The following is a 21,547-nucleotide window of genomic DNA, read 5'->3' on the forward strand; positions in this document are numbered from 1 at the left end:
GAAATTAGGATCCTACAAGCAGGTAAAATAAGTATTTTGATCTTAACACGGAGGGACCTAGAACATTCATTCATAGTCACAATGGGCTTCAGAAGTCATTACAGTGAGATATGTTTTAAATGACTTCATTTTAAATGCATTAGTTCTAACTGAGGTGTCCAGGCTACTACTGTGTCCCCTGATTTGAAATCATATACATAATTCTCATAAATGATCAAATGCATATCCAGATGGAAATGCAGTTTTTATTTCCCACATCACATAAAAAGTTAATTGCAGATGGATAGCAGATTTTAGTATGAAAGGCAGAACAATCTAGTTTTTAGAAGAGAACAACTCCCTGATCTGTAGGCAGGCAAAAAGCATTAACAATAAAAGACTAATACTAATAAATTGGGCTCTATTAAAAGTAAAAGTTTGTGTTCATCAAAAGAAAAAATTAAGAGCATAAAAAGGCAAGCCACAGATTGGGAGAAGGCATTCACAATACCTATATCTAATAAAGGTATTGCATCCAGGATACACAAAGTATATGCACAAATCATTATGAAAAAAAATAGAAACCCAATAAACAAATGGGCAAAGACTTGGGCATGTCTCAAGAAAAGATATCCAAATAGCCCATATACAAAATGGTGCTCCACTGTCAGTTACCAGAGAAATATAAGCAAAACTACTATGCCATACAACTACTCTCCCACTGAAATGACTAAAATGAAAAGAACAGACAATGAGGGGTGTTGACAAGTGGAATAAGTATAACCTCTTGACTACTGCTTCTGGGAGTATACACAGTACAACCACTTTGGGAAACTCTTTGGCAGATTTTATTAAAGCTCTCTACATAAATCAGTTCCACATGGAGGTATAGCCAACTGTAGTATGCACATATGTTCAACAAAAGACATTCATAAGAAAGTTCTTAGTACTACTCTTCCCAAGTTCTCAGTAGCACTTGGTAGTGGAAACTACCTAACTGTTCATCAACAGTAGAACAGATAAATTAAATGTGGTATATTCACAGTATGGAGTACTAGACGGCAATGAGAATGAATACAGAAATTTTTTTTTAACGTCTTTATTGGAGTATAATTGCTTTACAATGGTGTGTTAGTTTCTGTTTTATAACAAAGTGAATCAGTTATACATATACATATGTTCCCATATCTCTTCCTTCTTGCGTCTCACTACCTCCCACCCTCCCTATCCCACCCCTCTAGGTGGTCACAAAGCACCGAGCTGATCTCCCTGTGCTATGTGGCTGCTTCCCACTAGCTATCTATTTTACATTTGGTAGTGTATATATGTTCATGCCACTCTCTCACTTTGTCACAGCTGACCCTTCCCCCTCTCCATATCCTCAAGTCCATTCTGTAGTAGGTCTGTGTCTTTATTCCCGTCTTGCCCCTAGGTTCTTCATGATCTTTTTTTTTCTTTTCTTTTCTTAGAGTCCATATATATATGTTACCGTACAGTACTTGTTTTTCTCTTTCTGACTTACTTCACTCTGTATGACAGACTCTAGGTCCATCCACCTCACTACAAATAACTCAATTTCGTTTCTTTTTATGGCTGAGTAATATTCCATTGTATATATGTGCCACATCTTCTTTATCCATTCAAATGTTGTTGGACACTTAGGTTGTTTCCATTTCCTGGCTATTGTAAATAGAGCTGCAATGAACATTTTGGTACATGACTCTTTTTGAATTATGGTTTTCTCAGGGTATATGCCCAGTAGTGGGATTGCTGGGTCGTATGGTAGTTCTACTTTTAGTTTTTTAAGGAACCTCCATACTGTTCTCCATAGTGGCTGTATCAATTTACATTCCCACCAACAGCGCAAGAGGGTTCCCTTTTCTCCACACCCTCCCCAGCATTTATTGTTTGTAGATTTTTTGATGATGGCCATTCTGACTGGTGTGAGATGATATCTAATTGTAGTTTTGATTTGCACTTCTCTAATGATTAAAGATGTTCAGCATGCTTTCATGTGTTTGTTGGCAATTTGTATATCTTCTTTGGAGAAATGTCTATTTAGGTCTTCTGTCCATTTTTGGATTGGGTTGTTTGTTTTTCTGATATTGAGCTGCACGAGCTGCTTGCAAATTTAGGAGATTAATACTTTGTCAGTTGCTTCATTTGCAAATATTTTCTCCCATTCTGAGGGTTGTCTTTTCGTCTTGTTTATGGTTTCATTTGCTGTGCAAAAGCTTTTAAGTTTCATTAGGTCCCATTTGTTTATTTTTGTTTTTATTTCCATTTCTCTAGGAGCTGGGTCAAAAAGGATCTTGCTGTGATTTATGTCATAGAGTGTTCTGCCTATGTTTTCCTCTAAGAGTTTTATAGTGTCTGGCCTTACATTTAGGTCTTTAATCCATTTTGAGTTTATTTTTGTGGATGGTGTTAGAGAGTGTTCTAATTTCATACTTTTACATGTAGCTGTCCAGTTTTCCCAGCACCACATATTGAAGAGGCTGTCTTTTCTCCACTGTATAGTCTTGCCTCCTTTATCAAAGGTAAGGTGACCATATGTGCGTGGGTTTCTCTCTGGGCTTTCTATCTTGTTCCATGGATCTATATTTCTGTTTTTGTGCCAGTACCATACTGTCTTGATTATTGTAGCTTTGTAGTATAGTCTGAGGTCCAGGAGCATGATTCTTCCAGCTCCATTTTTCTTTCTCAAGATTGCTTTGGTTATTCAGGGTCTTCTGTGTTTCCACACAAATTGTGAAATTTTTTGTTCTAGTTCTGTGGAAAATGTCATTGGTAGTTTGATAGGGATTGCATTGAACCTGTAGATTGCTTTGGGTAGTACAGTCATTTTCACAATGCTGATTCTTCCAATCCAAGAACATGGTATAATTCTCCATCTGTTGGTATCATCTTTAATTTCTTTCATCACTGTCTTATAGTTTTCTGCATACGGGTCTTGTGTCTCCTTAGGTAGGTTTATTCCTAGGTATTTTATTCTTTTTGTTGCAATGGTAAATGGGAGTGTTTCCTTAAATTCTCTTTCAGATTTTTCACCATAAGTGTATAGGAATGCAAGAGATATCTGTGCATTAATTTTGTATCCTGCTACTTTACCAAATTCATTGATTAGCTCTAGTAGTTTTCTGGTAGCATCTTTAGGATTCTCTATGTATAGTATCATGTCATCTGCTAATAGTGATAGCTTTACTTCTTCTTTTCTGATGTGGATTCCTTTTATTTCTTTTTCTTCTCTGATTGCTGTGGCTAAAACTTCCAAAACTATGTTGAACAATAGTGGTGAGAGTGGGCAACCTTGTCTAGTTCCTGATCTTAGTGGAAATGGCTTCTGTTTTTCACCATTGAGGACAATGTTGGCTGTGGGTTTGTCATATATGGTCTCTATTATGTTGAGGAAAGTTCCCTCTATGCCTACTTTCTGAAGGGTTTTTATCATAAATGGGTGTTGAATTTCATCAAAAGCTTTCTCTGCATCTATTGAGATGATCATATGGTTTTTCTCCTTCAATTTTTTAATATGGTGTATCACGTTGATTGATTTGCGTATATTGAAGAATCCTTGCATTCCTGGGATAAACCCCACTTGATCATGGTATATGATCCTTTTAAAGTGCTGTTGGATTCTGTTTGATAGTATTTTGTTGAGGATTTTTGCATCTATGTTCACCCGTGATATTGGCCTGTAGTTTTCTTTCTTTGTGACATCTTTGTCTGGTTTTGGTATCAGGGTGATGGTGGCCTCGTAGAATGAGTTTGGGAGTGTTCCTCCCTCTGCTATATTTTGGAAGAGTTTGGGAAGGACAGGTGTTAGCTCTTCTCTAAATGTTTGATAGGATTCGTCTGTGAAGCCATCTGGTCCTGGGCTTTTGTTTGTTGGAAGATTTTTAATCACAGTTTCAATTTCAGTGCTTGTGATTGGTCTGTTCATATTTTCTATTTCTTCCTGGTTCAGTCTCGGAAAGTTGTGCATTTCTAAGAATTTGTCCATTTCTTCCAGGTTGTCCATTTTATTGGCATAGAGTTGCTTGTAGTAATCTCTCATGATCCTTTGTATTTCTGCAGCGTCAGTTGTTACTTCTCCTTTTTCATTTCTAATTCTATTGATTTGAGTCTTCTCCCTTTTTCTCTTGATGAGTCTGGCTAATGGTTTTTCAATTTTGTTTATCTTCTCAAAGAGCCAGCTTTTAGTTTTATTGATCTTTGCTATCATTTCCTTCATTTCTTTTTCATTCATTTCTCATCTGGTCTTTATGATTTCTTTCCTTCTGCTAACTTTGGGGTTTTTTTGTTCTTCTTTCTCTAATTGCTTTCGGTGTAAGGTTAGGTTGTTTATTTGAGATGTTTCTTGTTTCTTAAGGTAGGATTGTATTGCTATAAACTTCCCTCTTAGAACTGCTTTTGCTGCATCCTATAGGTTTTGGGTTGTCGTGTTTTCATTGTCATTTGTTTCTAGGTATTTTTTGATTTTCTCTTTGATTTCTTCAGTGATCTCTTGGTTATTAAGTAGTGTATTGTTTAGCCTCCATGTACTTGTATTTTTTACAGATTTTTTTCCTATAATTGATATCTAGTCTCATAGCGTTGTGGTCGGAAAAGATACTTGATACAATGTCAATTTTCTTAAATTTACCAAGGCTTGATTTGTGACACAAGATATGATCTATCCTGGAGAATGTTCCATGAGCACTTGAGAAGAATGAATACACAAACATTTGAATGAGTCTTACGAACATAATGTTGAGTGAAGAAGGTGGATACAAAATAATGCACACTGTAAGATTTTACTTACGTATAAATCTCCAGAAACTGGCAAAGCTAATCTATGTTTGAATCTTGCTAATCTATGACTTAGAGGTCAGGATAATGGTTACTTTGGCTGTGAATAGGTAATGACTAGATGGCAGCTTATGGTATGCTGTTAATGTTTTATTTTTTTTTAAGTCTGGAAGCTGAAATCTGAGAGCTACTTATTATTGTATTTATGATATATTCACTTTTCCACATGTAAGTCATACCTCATAAAAAATAATAAAAATCACATGGAGAAGAAACTCTTGGTGAAAATAGTTATTACTTATGTTCATTATTAACCCATATCTAAAATGCATAGGTTTTGGTTTTGTTTTTTGTTTGCTTTTGTTTGCTTTTTGTGGTTGTTTTGTTTTGTTTTGTTAGAGTAACACTGAAGTTGCCTTGTAGTTTCATCACCATATTCCATGTCAGTAAGGAGAAATCAAGTATTAGTTTCCTGGGTGTTATGGATTGAATTCTGTCCTCCTAAAATTCATATGTTAAAGTCCTCAACTGCAGTATCTCAGAATGTGACCTAATTTAGAAATAAGATTATTGAAGAGGTAACTAACTAAGATGAAACCATAGTAGAGTAGGGTGGACCCCTAATCCATTATGACTGGTGTCCTTAAAAAAGAGGAAATTTGGGCACATAGATATGCATAGAGGGCAGGGGAGGTAAAGACACAGGGAGAAGATGGCCATCTACAAGCTAAGAATAGGCCTAGAACAGATGTTTCTCTCACAGTCCTGGGAAGGAACCAACCCTACCAACACCTTGATTTTTCTAGTCTCCAGATTTCTGAGATGCAGGAAGGGAGGGTGATGCTAAAAGCTCTTCTGCATTAGGGAACCCACCCCCCCCCACACCTGCCTCAACTAGCATCTCACACACTTGGCAAGGCTGCTCTAGGGAATGGGGAGCAGTGGAAGGGGCTAGGCAGGGGAATGACATGATCCCTTTTCTGTTTTTGAACAATGGAATGTTCTGAATCATGTGACACACTGAAGATGGATCAGGCAAACCTAAGCATCTCAAACAGTTCTATGATCCTTGGGAAGAATCCTCAGAAGGGATCTTTCCTGGGTCTGGAGGTCTTCAAGGAAGTAAAATAGCCACTTGATTGTTCCTAAAGCAGTGGTTTCCCATGTTGTTTTGGTCACGACCTCTTTGAAACTCTGTTGAAAGCCATAAATCCTCCCATCAGACAGATACCCATACTCATCCAGATTTAAGAGTACAGGTGAGGATTTTTAAAACAGAGTATTGGTTTTTGATCTCACTTGTAGAAATAAAGATGGATGGCTGAAGATAATGGGGTTTCCACTTGTCATCACACAGGAAGCCAGCAACTAACTACTAGCCCTATGCCAAGACTCAAAGGTACCGTTCTGGAAACTCTGTAACTTTCTCACGTTGGTTGTTTTTGCTCTTCCCCTATTTCTTTACCCACAATGAATAGCAGTTACTTAAATCACAAAGAGATTGTACGTCTATCTTTAAGGCCAGAAAGGAAAGGGGGAAGCATGAAGATTGAACCCAGTCCACAGCCAGGTTTGGGGAAAGAGTGAGTAACTGAGAGGAGGGCGGCACAGGCTAATTAATCTTCAGGATTTATGGTGAATAAAGGAGAACATTGTTTCCTTGGGGAGAATTTTCATTATCTTCCCTGTAGACTTTAATTCATTTTAATTCCATTTCCCATCACGCCCTTCTTGGTATTAACTGCTCAGGGCTATGGGAATCTAAATCACTGACTGAGGCTGGTTAGGAGGGGTAAGGATGGGAAATAAAAATATATGAGTATTTTATATTTTCACACTGAGGATCTTCGCTGAAAGATTTCACAAACTCCAAAGTTTTAACTGGTCAGAAATTGCCCAATGAATAGGGGGCACTAAAGCTTAAGGGAAGGTACTATAACTTGTTCACCACTATATTTGCAGAGCTAAACACCTGGCCTGACACATGGTAGTAAATTGAATGAATGAATGAATGAATGAATGGAATAAAATGCTCATGGGATTTGCAGTCATAACATTTGGATATTATTCTACACTTAAATAGATAAGTGACAAGTCCCTTTATGTCTTTGGGACTGACTTTTTCTTTTCTATAAAATAAGGGAATTAGATCAAATATAGATAAGGTACTTGAACATTCTACAATTTAGAATATGAATAGAGTTAGTTAAGGCAAAGCTATTTGCAGTCACCACTATGTGGAGTAGATAAGATGGTGCAATATGTATGTATGTATATAGTATGTCTAAGAGTTTAGGGAAGGCTAATTTGAGAAAGTTTCACCCTGTCCTAAAAGGAACTGAGACCTAAATTTACCTAAAGTGCAATCCTGTGATCAGCACTCAGCAGCACTTGCATAACCATTGCTTCAGGCAGGACTGGACCAAAATAGTAAGAAGAAAAGAAGGAAGAAGCAAAGTCACAATTCTACTAAGGAGAGAGGTTTGGCAACTACAGGTTACCAAGAAAGAAGGAAACTGCTTATTTGGATGAGAACTATTAACTCTTTCAAACTCTCCTGCAGCTTGGAGAATAGTTTTGTAAGTGGATCTTAATGCTCTCAAAGCTTCTTGGTACGAGAACAAGTGTCCATCCTTTAGATCATACACTTATCTTCAGAACAAATAGGTCCTAAAGGTCTCATGTAAACAAACACAATGGAAACGAGTCAATTCAGAATGAGACAACAGTTACAGCATAATAGAAATAAAAATACACAGACTGACATAAAATTGATTTCATTAATATTTATCAGGGTATCTTATTTACACTTAGGTTTCATGTGGAATTAAGTGGACAGTTTGTCTTAAGGTTTAGACAAATACTTCTATTTTTATTAAATGAATATTATCTACCTTTAAGATGCTTGTATTACTGGATAAAACTATGCTGCTACTATCCACACACCTTTTAGTATTAAATGTCCTTTCTTGAAAATAATAATAAAAAATCTTTAATACATGCACACATAGTGAATTGTTACACAGAGCTTCTTTTGTTTAGGTTATCAAATTCTTCTGGGCAGATTCTTCCAGTTTCTTGACAATATCGTGCATTGGTGGATCTAACACTGCTTGAAGCGCTTAAGTGGTTTCAAATATGTTGGGACCAGACACATAATTTAACCATCTTCCTAATTTCCAACTATCCTGCCCTCAAGAATACTGGAGTTTGTGCTGACTTTTGTGGAATGTGTACTCTCACTGACCTATGATAAATAATGCACCATTTTTCTTAAATGATCTAAAATGTGGAGCATTTTCACAATGACTTTTTCTCATTTCTTGGCTCAGGAAATATTATTCTTGCCTCCTATGGTCATCCTGTTATTCACCAGAGAATGTTACTGACCCAGCACCTCCCAGCTGAGGTGGATGGATGAGTAAGTGGATAGAAGAGGCCGGATTTTTGCCTTTTTTTACACAGATTCACAAGGAAGAGCTTTCCTTTCTCCTCTTCCCCTCAAGTGTGTGTTTCAACATTTTGGAGCCATCTCTGGAGGAGCCTAGGAAGTTAAAATGCATTAAAAACAAGGTAATAGCATGTCCAAAAGCCAAAGGGGACGCATTGTCAACTGCAGCTGGAAAGGGCTTTTGCTGGACTGCAGAGGTTAAGGTTACAAAATTATCTAGGACTTTAAAAATAAACCACGACTAAAGCAATAGACACATGCTATTTTTAATGTCTGCCAATTAAAGTAAGATGAATTTTTTTCACTGTCTACTTAATCATGTTGTTCTCTACAAAAAGAAATATATAATATTTTTTGCTTTGATACAGTGTTGACTGAAGTGGAAAAATGGCTATTGAATAAAGATCTCACCTGAAACCAATTCTTTTTTTTTAAATTTTATTAAAGGTAGGTCTCTGAATTAGTCATGGAAAGCCCCCTGATGAATGTGGCTGGCAATCTGTTTGATTCCCACAGAATACTGTGCCCTGGAAACATTTTGTGATCACAGCAATAGACCTAAGCACAAGCCTCCATCTCCCATCTTCTGGTTCTAAGTCCCATGGAAGCACCTGCACCAGCTGTCCCCACATTTGTACCTGTGCTGTGCTGGTTATGTATGAAGTACCTGGGGAGTCGTGTACCAAAACTACAGACTCAATGAGGGTGTGGTGAAAAGGGAACCCTCCTGCACTGTTGGTGGGAATGTAAATTGATACAGTCACTATGGAGAACAGTATGGAGGTTCCTTAAAAAACTAAAAATAGAACTACCATATGACCCAGCAATCCCACTACTGGGCATATACCCTGAGAAAACCATGATTCAAAAAGAGACATGTACCACAATGTTCATTGCAGCAATATTTAGAATAGCCAGGACATGGAAGCAACCTAAGTGTCCACTGACAGATGAATGGATAAAGAAGATGTGGCACATATATACAATGGAATATTACTAAGCCATAAAAAGAAACGAAACTGAGTTATTTGTAGTGAGCTGGATGGACCTAGAGTCTGTCATACAGAGTGAAGTAAGTCAGAAAGAGAAAAACAAGTACTGTATGCTAATGTATATACAAGGAATCTAAAAAAAAATGGTACTGATGAACCTAGGAGCAGGGCAGGAATAAAGATGCAGACATAGAGAATGGACTTGAGGACACGGGGAGGGGAGTGGGAAGCTGGGGCAAAGGGAGAGAAGCATCGACATATATACACTACCAAATGTAAAATAGATTGCTAGTGGGAAGCAGCAGCATAGCACAGGGGGATCAGCTCGGTGCTTGGCAATGACCTAGAGGGGTGGGATAGGGAGGGTGGGAGGGAGGCTCAAGAAGGAGGGGATATGGGGGTATATGTATGCATATGGCTGATTCACTTTGTTGTACAACAGAAACTAACACAACATTTTGAAGCAATGGTACCTCAATAAAGATGTATAAAAAATAATTAGTAAGTAAATAAATAAAATAGGCATGGGGTGGGGATGATGAAAAATGTATTTGTTACCCCAAACTTAAGACTGTCACCCTTAAACCATCACTCTTCACAAAAAGGATGCATTAATAAAAAATAGATTTGCTTTATTGAAATAAAAATCAGAGGTGACTACTCACAGAAGATCCATGCTTAGAGGTAGCAGACTTCAACAGCTAAGTAATATTGGGGTTAATTACCCCCTCTACCTCTTAGATGCTGGGTATGTTTATCTGAGGCCCCATCCTTTACATATGAATTCAAATGTTTGAATAACTTTCAAAAGCTATCACCTGCAAGACTGTCTTCTGCATCTCACATTGGCAGCTAACACTAGCTACACTAGTCATCCACAATAGATGGCATTGTCATGACTCCGATAGTAATAACATTTGAGGAGCTTCTAGACCGTCAATTTACCTATTTGTATTTCTGCCTTGACATGGACTGAATGTTTGAGTCCTCCCAAAATGTGTATGTTGAAATCTAGTCTCCAATGTGATGGTGTATGGAGGTGGGGCCTCCGGGAGGTGATTAGGTCATGAGGGCAGATCCCTTGTGAATGGGATTAGTGCCCTTATAGAAGAGACTCCTGAGAACTCCCTTGCTCCTTCCACCATGTGAAGTTACAATGGAAAGAAGGACATCTATGAACCAGGAAGTGGTTCTCACCAGACAGCACATCTGCTGGTGCCTTCATCTTGGACCCGCAGCCTCTAGAACTGTAAGAAATAAATTTCTGTTTTTTATAAGCCACCCAGTCTATGGTACTTTGTTATAGCAGCCTGAACTAAGACTACTCCTAATATATAAAACAAATCTATTAAAATTATCTATGGCCAGTGAGTTTAGTAGCCTAGAGCAGGGGTCGGCAAACATTTTATGTTAACGGGCCAGATGGTAAATATATTAGGCTTTGCAAATCACAACTACTCATTACGTGGAGTACCAAAGCAGCCATAGACAATAGGACAAATAGGTGCACGGCACTGGCTGATTTCCAATAAAACTTCACTCATGGACACTGAAATTTGAATTTCATATAATTTTCATTTGCCAGAGAACATTATTCTTCTTTTCATTTTTTTCAACCACTTAAAAATATAAGCACCATTCTTAGTCCAAGAGATATACAAAAATAGGCAGGATTCAGATTTTGCCCTCAGGCCATAGTTTGCTAACACCTAACCTAGAGCACCAGGTGGATGAAGCCGTGGCCAGAGTCCATAGCTGTCTGAACTTGTCTCTTCTGCTCTGCTCTGCTCTGCTGGTTATTCTTTGGTCATAAATCGCACTTCTGCCTCCATCCCACCACCACGCAAATGCACTGGGGACCAGTAAAGAAGATGTATGAGATTCAGTGCAAAATCATTGCTCCTACAGACGTCCTATGTATTCACACTGTGTTGCCCCGCCGGGGATATACCACGAACATCAAATAAGGCTCAGACCTCCCATGGGACATGAAAGGTCCTGTGAAATCTTCCCCATTGTCTATGCTTCAGCTTTCTCACGTGTACATCTAGACTTGACAGGATGTACCTCCGAGAGGTCCTGCATAGCCTTGCCAGGGAAGTAGAAGTTAAAATTTTTAAAAAATTGTTTTTAGACTGCAGATCTTGCTTGTGAATATCTCTTCATCTATTATCCATATGGTAGAATTGTTTTCATCATCAACTCAGAACTTATTAACAGAGTCAGTTCAATTGCGGTCTTCTGCTTCCTTCCAACTAAGCAGTAGCATGAAAGACATGAGAGAAGCTGACGGTTAATAGACAGCTGTGGATGTTAAAAGGTTTAATCTATTAATATAGGGCAGCATTTCCCAAAGCGTGTTACGCTGAATGCTGACTCTGTTAGATGTTCTGCCAAAAAAAGCATTTCAAGGTCAAGTAAGTTTAGGAAATGCAGCATAAAATATCTCTTCTTTCTTGATGATTCTTAAAGTGCACTATTAGTATGTTAAAGGCTTTGAGGATTCCCACAATAAGACTGCTTCACTAGGTTAAATTAAGTGTTTCTCAAGCTTATGTGATGAGGGAAGCTTTTTTTCCTTCACTTGACTGTTATTAATATCCCGAGAAACTAATGGTCCACAGACTACATTATGGGACACTGATACAGACAAGGTGGAAGAATGGAAAGCTTCTAAGCAGGGGAGTAACTTATGTTGTAGAGCAATCACTTTGGTGGGGATCAGAATTTTCTCTCTGGGTTTTCGTCATTTTAGGAGATTACCTCATATGCCATCAGTGTGCTCAAGTCAGAAAAAACAGAAGTCATATTTGTTGTGGTGGTAACCTCTTAAAAATTATAAAGTTCGTGCACAGTTCATTAATAATCTCAACAGTAGAAATGATAATATGAAAAGCATATTATCTTCTGCTCTCTCACCTCTATCCCAACAGCCTGGCACACTTTCCAGAGATACCAGGCTGCGTTATCAGTTTCCATGTCACTTTTCAGCTCTTCTGTGGCAACTCTAAATCTTATGCAGCAGGAGGCTATGGTTTTGGATTATAAACATACAGCAGTATCTACTGGAGGAATTTATTATCACACTTCTTTGCTTAGCCACTTCTCATCACCGATCTATCACCAAGGTCTATCAATTCTACTTCTGAAATGCACTTCAAGTCTGCCCACTTCTCTCCATCTTGCCTGTCCGCACCATCACCAGCTCTGTCCTACTTCCAATCCCTGATCCCGCTAGCCCATTCTCCTAATTGCAGCCACAAAGGTCTTAAAATGTAAATTAGTCTCTGGCTTCAAAGTCTTCAAAAGTTTCTCATTAAAATAAAATTCAGAACCTTTATCAAGATCTGTGAGGATCTACATGACCAGGCTCCTGCCTAGCCACCCCCCAACACACACACACACACACACACACACACACACACGTCCGGCCTCTCAGCAACTCCGTCACCCAAAACACGTGCCTTCTTTCTGTTCCTTGAACACTTCCAGGTTATTCCTCTCCTTACAGTCTTCCTACTTGCTATTTCCTCTGCCCAGATTGCTTTTCCCTCCATTCTTTTTTTTTTTTTTTTTTGCCAAATTAATCCCTATGCTTCCTTCAAATATCAATTTAAATCTTCCTTTGTCAGAGACCTTCACAAACCACTAAATCTGAGTCCACCCCTGGTTTTTTCATTGCACCTGTCCTTCTCCATGCTACTTCCAAAATTTTCTTATTATATATTTATTTTTTAAATGCCTGTAAGATCCAAAAGGATAGGGGACACATCTGCTTTATTCCACACTAAATGCAGAAAAATTGGCATTGTGTCTGGTCACAGAATGGGCTTAATAATTATGTATTACATGACTGAAGCTAACCAGTGGAAAGTTCTCTTCGTTTTATCTCCTGCCTTTTCCTTACATGAAACTTTAGTTCCATCCAGATTTTCATCTTTTGCACAATTATCACCCAGAAGATTCATTCATTCATCTCTATTAGGAGTGGAATTTTAAGGGCCATCTCATGTAACTCTCCTCTTAAGCTTCTCTAACCATTTCAGTTTATTTTATTCTATTCTTGGGAACTCATTGCACTTATTTTCTGTACCATTCATTTGGTGCCTAATCTTATATTCCCTCTTAACAATGTATCTGTTATGTTAATTAACACCTTATATTTACATATTTCGTCTTGCCAATGATGTCATAAATCTATCGAGTACAGGACTTGGTACTTCATACCCTAAAGTGCACAGCACGCCTCTGCACAGAGTAGCTGCATGAAAGGAGTCTCCATCCACCTTCTCTGGTGCCCCTATTTTAAGACTTTGATACGGAAGTTTGACCCATTTCCTTTTACTCTATTTTCTTCCTCAACCCTTCCGAGTGTGTTGCCATAATACTGGGAATGAAAGCTGTGGAAAGGATAAGTTCTGAGGTCAGAGAGAAGCAATAAAGGGAGGAGTGTGGGGAAAGAGGACTGGCCCAAGGTTTCTAAGTTCCTCCCCCAATGGTACGGAAGGTGAAGACAACTTGGTAGGGGACTAGGTGTACTTTATATTGCCAGGTATCTCCCAGAATATTTAAAAGAGTGCCTTGCTCAAGGTTTTGAAAGTATGAGTATTTAAAAGTTAAATGTGGCAAAAAGGATACCTTCTCAAAAATTTCAATCAATGACTCAGTTTTTCTTTGTTCAATTTTGGATGAATTCCACCGAAACATCAATTTAATTCAGGAAGTATCTTTGGGATCCAGGAAGGTATTCTGTACTTTTAGTTGCCAGTTCCAATCTTGACCAACTAAAGACTTTTAAGGAATATTTAAAATACCACAAACCGCAGCTACTTTTTGTTTTATTTTTTCTCCCACCAAAATATAAGGGTTATAAAGGTTCTGCAACCCTTTTAATGTACTTAACCAGCCTTCCTCAAGCTACTTCTGAAACAAGGATTAGAAAAGTTAAGCCTGCAACAATACTGTCTTTGTTAGTAAAGTACTGTTCAAGTTAAGTCGAGAGTTTTACAATTATTAGCTCTTTTACCTACCTGTCTTCACAACGACTTTTTAAGTTGAATAGAGTAGTAGATAGTGTCTGTTATCTTTATTTTGTCAATGAGGAAATTGGGTGTAGAAGGACTTAATGACAGAAGCATGCAGCAGCTAACTTTCTGTTTGTGTCAGAGAATTCACCTGCAGTGTAGGATGGCTGAGACAGGGTTGTTATGCAGGAAGTGACGGAACAGGCTTGTGAACCTGGCCTCAGGACTGGCTACGGAATTTGCAGGGTCTAGTGTAAAATGAAAATTTGGAGCTCCTTGTTTGAAAATTACTAAGACATCTGACAGCGACACTAGAACATTAAACCAAGTGCAGGGCCCTTCTCTAAGTATTGGGCCCTGTGAGCTGGCCCTGCCTGAAGCCTCTGAACCTCTAACATCTGGGTGATTAAGTATCAAGGAGGCTGTGAGCGCCTGAAATTGTAGGCAGAATTCTGTTAATATGTATATGCTTATTTTTCATATTCCATAGCTTTTATCAGATCCTTAAGTGGTCTGTTAACAAAATAAAACATTAAGAATGCTTCTTCAAGAGTAATAAATGTTCTCAAAGAGACCAAACACAGAGTCACAAGAGACTGGCAGGGACAGCATGTGCATGTTCCTTCAGAGACTATTTGTACATGCGTGAGTTTTCATGGGTGCACAAGTATTAATGCAAAGACAAAGAATTCTTAAGGCTGCCCAGATGTTGCCAGAAAGAAATAACATCTGAATGTACCTTCAGAAGATAGGAAAGGGAATGGTGAGACATTCAAGATGATGATGTGCTTCACAAACCCCAAAGTGATACCCAAGTATGAGCTATTTTATTTATTTTTACTCCCTTAAAGGAAGCTTCTCCCTCTTCTTCTGTAATTAGATGTCACGCTCCCTCTTTCAAATTAAGGAGAAATGTAAGATTTACCAACTCGTGGCGATTTATATCAATTTTATAGATAATTATAACCCAATGTTAGAAATAGGAGTAAAGTAGGAATTTGTTAACAAAGCAGGTTCAGAAGGTGCCCTCAGAAACAGGGAAAGAGTGCTCTGAAGACCTGCATCTCGAGAAATACTATAGAAGAAATGCTGCAACTCTTGAGTCTGGCGGGTAAAACCCCATGGCCATCTCCTAGAAGTCTCACACACAAATATCCCTAATAGCGGATTTTGCTGAAAGCCCTGCTCCTTCAGTTTGAGTGGCTGCCTTAAAATTTTATTTAGTCTCTTTGCCCTTTTAGACTACATATGCTCCTCAGCCAAATCTCCAACTCATATGAATGGGGATACAGAGAGATGGGTAATTGAAGCAGCAGGGAAATTCTCAAATTTCCATTTGCACAGAGTGTCAAACTTCTCTTGATGCAGCCTCTAACAAGTAGAAAAGCACGATTCACTTGAGTTTCCTGGTCAGTCTGCTGTCCCCACTCTTGTCCCTCTTCATGGCACAATGGGACAATCTACATGATTCAACCAGCCGCCGAAGCTCTGGCAGATCCAGAGAGAACCTTGGTTGCTCACACCTGGTAACTCATCCTTCGAAGAATAAGAGTTCATAATTCTACTCATCCCACCAGGTGAAAAGTAGGAGGTCTCTAGGATGAAGTCAGTCATTAATTCTTTTAATTGAATGGAACTGCCCCGTGGGTAATCGCCAGGGGTGCCAGCAGCCTTCCCTCAAGCCATCTACACCAGTTGGAATCTGGTACCTGCTCCCCTGCTACCTCCAAGACGCCCAGGGCCCTTAGGAAGAGGTGGAAAACTTCGGACGGGGACAGACCCCGCCCCGGCCGCCCCGGTGCCGCTCCGGCCCTTTTCAGCCTGGGGCTCGGTACCCAGCGAGGCCCGGGTGGGACGGTCCGGGCGTGAACAGCCCGGTGGGGGACTAGGGGCCGGAAAGCGCGCCCCGACAGCCCAGGGCGCAGGGAGGGCGGCCGCCGCGCCCCACGTGGCCCTGCTCTCTCCTGGAACAGCCCCGGGGGCCGAGGAGGCCTCCGCCAGACCCGGCCGGCGCCTCTGTCTCCCCGGGCCCGCGGCCGCGGCGCGGCTCCCAAGTTAGCTCAATCTGCCCCTTTCCCGACACGCGCGCCCTTCCCGCCCCCGCGTGCCCCACCTTGGCGGGCGATGCCGGCGCCCAGCGCGCCTAACCCGCGGCCGGATGGCTGGGGGCGGCCGGGGGCAGCTCCGGGGCAGAGCCGCGGAAACCGCGCGTCTCCCCGGCGGGGCCCGAGCCCACCCTGCCGCGGGGCTCCGCGGCTGCCTCGCCCTCTCTGCAGACCCCGCCGAGCCCTGCCTCCCGGCCACCCCGGCCGGCTCCTCGCCGGCGGAGGCGTGGGCGCTCGCGCAGCCCGGCTGCGACCCTGAGTACCTGCTCCTCCGGCGCGGGGCGGGCTCAACTAGTGGTCCTCTAAATCCCGGTCCTTCCCCGGGGCTCCGGGAAGTGCTCCGGCCACGAGGAAGCTGCTCTCGTCTTTCGGCTCCCGAACGTGACACTCTATATATCCGGCTCGGAGACTGGGTGTGGGGCGGGAGGAAACCACCCTCCCTCCGACCTTCCCCTCGGCCGCCGCGGCCTCGGCGTCGGGCGCGGAGCTGGCGGTGGCCTCTGCCCGGGGCGGGATGAGGGCGAGGGGCTGGCGAGGGCCCTACAGGCCGCGAGGGGACCGCATCGTGGGCAGGGTGGCCGTCCGCGCAGGCCCGCCGCGCAGCTTCCATTCATTCAGCTCCGAGCAGATCCACTCGCTATTACTCCCAGCTTGGATTTTTTTCCCCATTTAAAAAAAAAAATCGGTGGGTGAGGGGGAGGGGAACAGGAAAGGCGCCCCTCTCTGGTCTGGAAAAGGAGAGCTCCTACGCCTTGAGAGAGAGAAAGAGAGAGAGAGAGGGAGGGAGGGGAGGGGGGGAGAAAGAGAGACAGAGACAGAGAGAGATGGGGGGCAGCGGGAGACAGAGGGTCAGAGGTTCTACCGTGAACGCTTGGAGGACACACCTTTCCCCACCCACCCTAGCAGAAAAGGCAGCCAGAAATCCGAGTTTACTCAGCTCGTCCGTACTGCACGCGCAGTGGGAAGGATGCTCTGCTATCTGCTCCACACTGCGGAGGCTCCTGGCAGTGACCGACCAGGGCAGTGTCCTTTTAAAAATCCAGGAGGGGCCGGAGGCGCGGTTTACTCATGTCCAGGGTGTGGAGGGCAGAAATCAGGCTCTGTCTGCGTCGGGTGGGAGTGGGTAGGTGGATAGGACACTAGAAAGGATCAGAGATGCGGCTGCAAGAACGCAGCCGGCCAGCTTTGCTCATCAGAGCTTCTCATCAGATTAAAAAACAAACAAACAAAAAACACAAACAACAACAACAAAAACGTTTTGTTTATAAGCCTGGTAGCTTAGCTTTGGGGGGATTTGCTTAGATCACTGTTACATTTTAGATGGGAAAACTGGACCGTCGTCAGGGAAGACTTGTAGAGGGACAGAGAGGCACGTGAGTGGAGCTGTCACAGTCCTCAGCCAGGACATGCTGAAAAACGGCCAACGCCCAACCTAATTTCTTGGACAAGGTGGAAGGTAAATTCCCAAATAAACATGCTATGTTAAGAAAAGCCAAAAAAGGAACATTGCCCTATAAGTTGTCTTCATTCTCCTCATTACAACAATCGACATACAAAGAAATAAAATTTAATTCATGCAAGTTGGAGTTAATATGAGCCATTTTTTGCATTAAAAAAATTTCACACCCATCTTGAATTCTCTTCTATTGGACTCTCTTCAATTGAATATATTAAGCAAAGTGTAGCCTAAAGTCACGGTGGCTAATTTTCTCCGGAGATTACCTGAAAGCAAGAGAGACAGAAAAAGTTAGGACCACATAAATATACTCTTCGTTATCCCTCCTCCCACTCGAGAATAAGTTTGAATGTATTCCCAAAACAACGTGTATGTCAGCACTTGAAATGATACTGTCAAATGGTGGTGAGATTGAAATCACTGCTATGTGATGAGTGTTGAAATCACTCATCACATAGCAGAAAAGGTAAATTGTTACAACTCTTTGAAAAACAATTGGCAACAAGTTTCCAAGGCTTAAAATATTGTCACTCAAAAATTTTTTTATTGTTCTGAATCTTTTGATATAAGATTCTCATTTCTTAGAATATATCCAAAGAAAGTAATTCACAAAAGAGAAATGTCATATGGACAAAGTTCATGTGTATTATGACACTATTTATAAAGTAGAAAATAGAAAACATACTTTCAGTGGAGTGTTGATAAATAAAATGCAACATTATTATAGGTTATAAAACCATGATTTTATTTTCACCATTTAAAATAATATTTATGTATGGATAATGTATTCATTTGCTGGGACTGCCTTATCAAAGTACACAGACTGGGTGGCTTAAACAGAAATTTATTATCTCACAGTTCTGGAGGCCAGAAGTCCAACCAAGATCAAAGTGTTGGCAGGATTCTTCCTCTGAAGGCTGTGAGGGAGAATCAGTTTCATGCCTCCTACCTAGCTTCTAGTGGTTTGCTGGCAATTTTTTTTTTTTTTTTTTTTTTTGGCTTTTCTTAGCTTCGAGAAGTATAACCCTGATCATTAGTCATATCAGATTAGGGCTCACCCTAGTGGCCTCATCTGAATTTATGACATTTGCAACAGTCCTATTTCCATATAAGGTCACATTCTGAGGTACCGAGGGTTAGGACTTCAACATATGAGTCTGGGGAGGGGGGATGTGGAGAAAGGCACAAATCAACCCATAAACATATAATAGCAAAAAAGAGGCAGTGTAGTTGTTACCGAGTCCAAGCTCATACTGCTTACCCGAGACAGGCCAATAAATCGAGAGAGGAGTTGGTGGGGAAAGGAACAGTGACTTTATTTGGAAAGCTGGCAGACCAAGAAGATGGTGGACTTGTGTCCCAAAGAACCATCTTGCCTGAGTTAGAATGCAGGCCTCTTTTATACTAAAAGGGGAGGGAGTAAAGTCAGTCATTTCCTGGTTCCAGTCAGCCTCCAGAGGAGATGTGTTAATTTCATTCTTCCTGCAGTCATTCGAAGGTGGGCCTGGTCAGGATGTTTTCTGTGAGCCAGACAAAGTTATTTTAGCTTAATGCTCATTACCTGGAGGGAGGGTTCCCAGAGATGGACCATTATGTATAATTTATGCTTATAGACAACATCCTTTTAGTGATTAACTTGTAATAGAATACAAAGTTTCTTCCCTAGTACATAGTGGGTTGAATGGTGGCTCCCAAAAGATACGTCCTGGTGCAAATCCCTGGAACCTATGAATGTTACCTGATTTGGATGAAAGAATCTCTTTATATGCAATGAAGTTAAAGGTCTTCAGAGAAGATCTTCCTGGATTATCCAGGTGGGCCCTAAATCTAATGGCAATTGCCTTTGTAAGAGAAAGGCAGAGGGAGATTTGAGACATGTACATATTGGTTAAAGTGATTTGAAGACAAGGTAGAAATTGGAGCAAAGTGGCAAAAAAGAAAAAGAAAAACAAACAAACAAAAAAACCCAGGAAAGCCAAGGAGTGCAGACGGCCCGCCAGAAGCCGATAGAGAAGGAAGGATTCTCGCCTAGAGCCTCCAAAGGTTAAGGAACATGGCCTTAACCTTGAGATCAGACTTCTGGCCTCCAGAGCTGTGAGTGTATAAAATCCTGTTGCTTAAGCCACCCAGTAATTTATTTATTTATTTATTTTTTCATATAATAAGCTCATTTTAATAGCACAAAAACTAATCTGCTTCCAATCAGTAGAGGAAAAACTTCCAAAGAATTTTATAAAAATAACCAATACTTTGAACAAATACAAAAGCAAATAACTAGGTAAATATTACAATTATGTACTCCAAGCCCAAGAAAGCAGAGACCATCATTACAAGCCAAATCATTCTGGGAACTGGTCATTCCAGGTTACCAAAATGCATAAAACAAAACTTCTATTTTTTAGCTTTACAGAAAAGAAATAACTCCAGTAAGAAAACTAAGTTAAGTTTCATCAGAAATAGACCATATTGCTGACTTTTAAGTTTTTCAAGGAGTTCACAGAAATAGGGAACATCTACATCTTGATTTTTATGGCAAATGAGTTTTATGTTGACTTTTGAAGCTTAAAAGACCAGTTGCTCTTTTGACAAAGTAGCTCCGAAGTAAAAGCCAATCAAGAGGGCAGATAACATTCGTGGGACCCATAGGTCTTTAACCCCATCCTAAAGTATAAAGCAAAATATTAAGACGAACTAGTTTAAAAATGCAAATATATTTTAGTTTAGGCTTCAATATAAGAGAAACAAAAATTATCATGATTAGAATTTGACTAGAGATTGGGTGAAGTTTCTTCATATTTGTCTATCTTACAGATAATACTGATCATTCAATATCAATGACGTGCTTATCTTTGTGTATGAGAAATGTATGGCTTCAGAAACCAATACTTACATTAAGTTCATTACTATTGCCAAAACTTGACAAACCTGTATTTTGGGTGTGATATTGTTTGAAGCTGGTTATTAAATAAAAGTAGACTGAGAATCTTGCTGTAAAGCATCCTTCAGAAAGATAGAAACTGCCCAGGCAGAAGGGTGTCTATACATCATTTTGTATTTCTATATACATCTCCTTACTACCTCACAAACACAAGAACAATATTAATATATTTACATATATGTATTGGACCAAAAATGAATTAACTTTCCCTACAAAATTATATTTATTAGGAAAATACTAATAGACACTATTTAAAAGGCAAGGTCTTCGAGAAAAGATGGCAACCATTCCAATAGCTGAGTGCTATTGCTTTCTCTTAATAACATCTCTGGAATGGAGCAAAAGGAGGATGTGTGGTTGGTAGATAGACATGACTACCCCAGAAATACCTGGTAGGCAGGTATTCAGACAAGGATAGATGAGATGGACAGCATACTTCAGAAGATTGATAACTGTCTCACTGAGGTGGAAATAGAAACTAAGAATTTGGAGGATGAACAGAAAGACAATCCTGTGGAAGAGTGGGATTCTGAAATGAAGGCTGCAGAGAAAGAACTGGAACAGCTGAAAACTGAAGAAGAAAAGCTTCAAAGAAATCTCTTAGAACTGGAGGTACAGAAAAAGCAGACCCTTGCTCAAATAGACTTTGTGCAAAAACAGACAAATAGAACTGAAGAGCTACTGGATCATTTGAGCTTGTCTGAATGGGATGTCATTGAGTGGAGTGATGATCAAGCTATATTCACCTTTCTTTATGACACAGTAGAACTCACCATCACCTTTGGAGAGCCAGTAGTTGGTCTCCGTTTCC

The 21,547-nt window shown here is 40.4% G+C and overlaps 1 protein-coding gene across 6 annotated transcripts in view; it reads right to left on the reverse strand.

The window, feature by feature from the left end:
- Positions 1-19,931, reverse strand: part of FAR2 (fatty acyl-CoA reductase 2) — a 167,595-nt gene extending 147,664 nt beyond the window's left edge. For 2 of the 6 annotated variants that reach the window (XM_082419801.1, XM_082419802.1), the window contains exon 1: positions 16,606-17,175. The gene's annotated coding sequence lies outside the window, so the exon portion shown is untranslated. Of the gene's footprint in view, positions 1-16,605; positions 17,177-17,226 lie in introns of those variants that run through there. The other 4 variants (XM_082419804.1, XM_082419803.1, XM_082419805.1 and 1 more) reach the window with 4 other exon arrangements.
- Between the last annotated feature and the right edge of the window lie 1,616 nt (positions 19,932-21,547).

This window comes from Balaenoptera physalus (genome assembly GCF_965194825.1).
Source record: "Balaenoptera physalus genome assembly, chromosome: 13".
NCBI lineage: Eukaryota > Metazoa > Chordata > Mammalia > Artiodactyla > Balaenopteridae > Balaenoptera > Balaenoptera physalus.